Source organism: Schistocerca gregaria, unplaced genomic scaffold (assembly GCF_023897955.1).
Source record: "Schistocerca gregaria isolate iqSchGreg1 unplaced genomic scaffold, iqSchGreg1.2 ptg000357l, whole genome shotgun sequence".
In the NCBI taxonomy this organism is placed as follows: domain Eukaryota; kingdom Metazoa; phylum Arthropoda; class Insecta; order Orthoptera; family Acrididae; genus Schistocerca; species Schistocerca gregaria.
Window position 1 is genome coordinate 1,093,380 of NW_026061816.1, and position 3,557 is coordinate 1,096,936.

Sequence of the window (3,557 nt, forward strand, 5' to 3'; positions counted from 1 at the left end):
CTACTTCTTACTGGCTATTACATCTACTTAGAAGCTTCATCTGTGTTCTACTATGGTGCTTTTAGTGTCTCCGCAAACCGCAGCAATCGACATAGCTTTGCAGACGATAAGTACAACCGTTTCAGAGAGAAGAGCGGCCAATGTGACGATCTGGCTTTAAGTCGATTCGATAACAAATGTCGAACACGGACGGATTTCTCTGGTTTTTACTACATATGAACACTTTTCACATTCTCCCGTGCAACTCGGCTGCTAGTCCTCCTTTCATGCAGAATCTTAAGGTCCTAGCTCATGTCCAAGGCACCAAAGCCAGCTAAAAAGTCAATAATCGATACCTAAAACTTGAATGGTACTACTTCTTACTGGCTATTACATCAACTTAGAAGCTACATCTGTGTTCTACTATGGTGCTTTTAGTGTCTCCGCATACCGCTGCACGCGACATAGCTTTGCAGTCGATAAGTACAACCGTTTCAGAGAGAATTGCGGCTAATGTGACGATCTGGCTTTAAGTCGATTCGATTACAAATGACGAAAACGGACGGATTTCTCTGGTTTTTACTACATATGAACACTTTTCACATTCTCCCGTACAACTCGCCTGCTAGACCTCCGGTCATGCAGAATCTTAAGGTCCTAACTCATGTCCAAGGCACCAAAGTCAGCTAAAAAGTCAATAATCGATACTTAAAACTTGAATTGTACTACTTCTTACTGACTATTACATCATCTTAGAAGCTTCATCTGTGTTCTACTATGGTGCTTTTAGTGTCTCCGCATACCGCAGCACGCGACATAGCTTTGCAGTCGATAAGTACAACCGTTTCAGAGAGAAGAGCGGCTAATGTGACGATCTTGCTTTAGGTCGATTCGATAACAAATGACGATAACGGACAGATTTCTCAGGTTTTTACTACATATGAACACTTTTTACATTCTCCCGTGCAACTCGGCTGCTAGTCCTCCTTTCATGCAGAATCTTAAGGTCCTAGCTCATGTCCAAGGAACCAAGGGCAGCTAAAAAGTCAATAATCGATACCTACAACTTGAATTGTACTACTTCTTACTGGATATTACATCAACTTAGAAGCTTCATCTGTGTTCTACTATGGTGCTTTTAGTGTCTCCGCATACCGCAGCACGACACGTAGCTTGGCAGACGATAAGTACCACCGTTTCAAAGAGAAGAGCGGCCAATGTGACGATCTGGCTTTAAGTCGATTCGACAACAAATGACGAAAACGGACGGATTTCTCAGGTTTTTACTACATATGAACACTTTTCACATTCTCACGTGCAACGCGGCTGCTAGACCTCCTATCATGCAAAATCTTAAGTTCCTAGCTCATGCCCAAGGCACCAAAGAAGGGTTAGAAGCAACAATCGATACCTAAAACTTGAATTGTACTACTTCTTACTGGCTATTACATCAACTTAGAAGCTTCATCTGTGTTCTACTATGGTGCTTTTAGTGTCTCCGCATACCGCAGCACGCGACATAGCTTTGCAGTCGATAAGTACAACCGTTTCAGAGAGAATTGCGGCTAATGTGACGATCTTGCTTTAAGTCGATTCGATAACAAATGACGAAAACGGACGGATTTCTCAGGCTTTTACTACATATGAACACTTTTTACATTCTCCCGTGCAAATCGGCTGCTAGTCCTAATTTCATGCAGAATCTTAAGGTCCTAGCTCATGTCCAAGAAACCAAGGGCAGCTAAAAAGTCAATAATCGATACCTAAAACTTTAATTGTACTACTTCTTACTGGCTATTACATCAACTTAGAAGCTTCATCTGTGTTCTACTATGACGCTTTTAGTGTCTCCGCATACCGCAGCACGCGACATAGCTTTGCAGACGAAAAGTACAACCGTTTCAGAGAGAAGAGCGGCCAATGTGACGATCTGGCTTTAAGTCGATTCGATAAGAAATGACGAAAACGGACGGATATCTCAGGTTTTTACTACACATGGACACTTTTCACATTCTCCCATGAAACTCGGCTGCTAGTCCTCCTTTCATGCAGAATCTTAAGGTCCTAGCTCATGTGCAAGGCACCAAAGCCAGCTAAAAAGTCAATAATCGATACTTAAAACTTGAATGGTACTACTTCTTACTGGCTATTACATCAACTTAGAAGCTTCATCTGTGTTCTACTATGGTGCTTTTAGTGTCTCCGCATACCGCAGCACGCGACATAGCTTTGCAGTCGATAAGTACAACCGTTTCAGAGAGAATTGCGGCTAATGTGACGATCTGGCTTTAAGTCGATTCGATAACAAATGACGAAAACGGACGGATTTCTCAGGTTTTTACTACATAAGAACACTTTTCAAATTCTCCCGTACAACTCGGCTGCTAGACCTCCTTTCATGCAGAATCTTAAGGTCCTAACTCATATCCAAGGCACCAAAGTCAGCTAAAAAGTCAATAATCGATACTTATAACTTTAATTGTACTACTTCTTACTGACTATTACATCATCTTAGAAGCTTCATCTGTGTTCTACTATGGTGCTTTTAGGGTCTCCGCATACTGCAGCACGCGACATAGCTTTGCAGTCGATAAGTACAACCGTTTCAGAGAGAAGAGCGGCTAATGTGACGATCTGGCTTTAAGTCGATTCGATAACAAATGACGATAACGAACGGATTTCTCAGGTTTTTACTACATATGAACACTTTTTACATTCTCCCGTGCAACTTGGCTGCTAGTCCTCCTCTCATGCAGAATATTAAGGTCCTAGCTCATGTCCAAGGCACCAAAGCCAGCTAAAAAGTCAATAATCGATACCTAAAACTTGAATGGTACTACTTCTTACTGGCTATTACATCAACTTAGAAGCTTCATCTGTGTTCTACTATGATGCTTTTAGTGTCTCCGCATACCGCAGCACGCGACATAGCTTTGCAGACGATAAGTACAACCGTTTCAGAGAGAAGAGCGGCCAATGTGACGATCTGGCTTTAAGTCGATTCGACAACAAATGACGAAAACGGACCGATTTCTCAGGTTTTTACTGCATATGAACACTTTTCACATTCTCACGTGCAACGCGGCTGCTAGACCTCCTATTATGCAAAATCTTAAGTTCGTGGCTCATGCCCAAGGCACCAAAGAAGTGTAAGAAGTCAACAATCGATACTTAAAACTTGAATTGTACTACTTCTTACTGGCTATTACATCAACTTGGAAGCTTCATCTGTGTTTTACTATGGTGCTTTTAGTGTCTCCGCAAACCGCAGCAATCGACATAGCTTTGCAGACGATAAGTACAACCGTTTCAGAGAGAAGAGCGGCTAATGTGACGATCTGGCTTTAAGTCGATTCGATAACAAATGACGATAACGAACGGATTTCTCAGGTTTTTACTACATATGAACACTTTTTACATTCTCCCGTGCAACTTGGCTGCTAGTCCTCCTCTCATGCAGAATATTAAGGTCCTAGCTCATGTCCAAGGCACCAAAGCCAGCTAAAAAGTCAATAATCGATACCTAAAACTTGAATGGTACTACTTCTTACTGGCTATTACATCAACTTAGAAGCTTC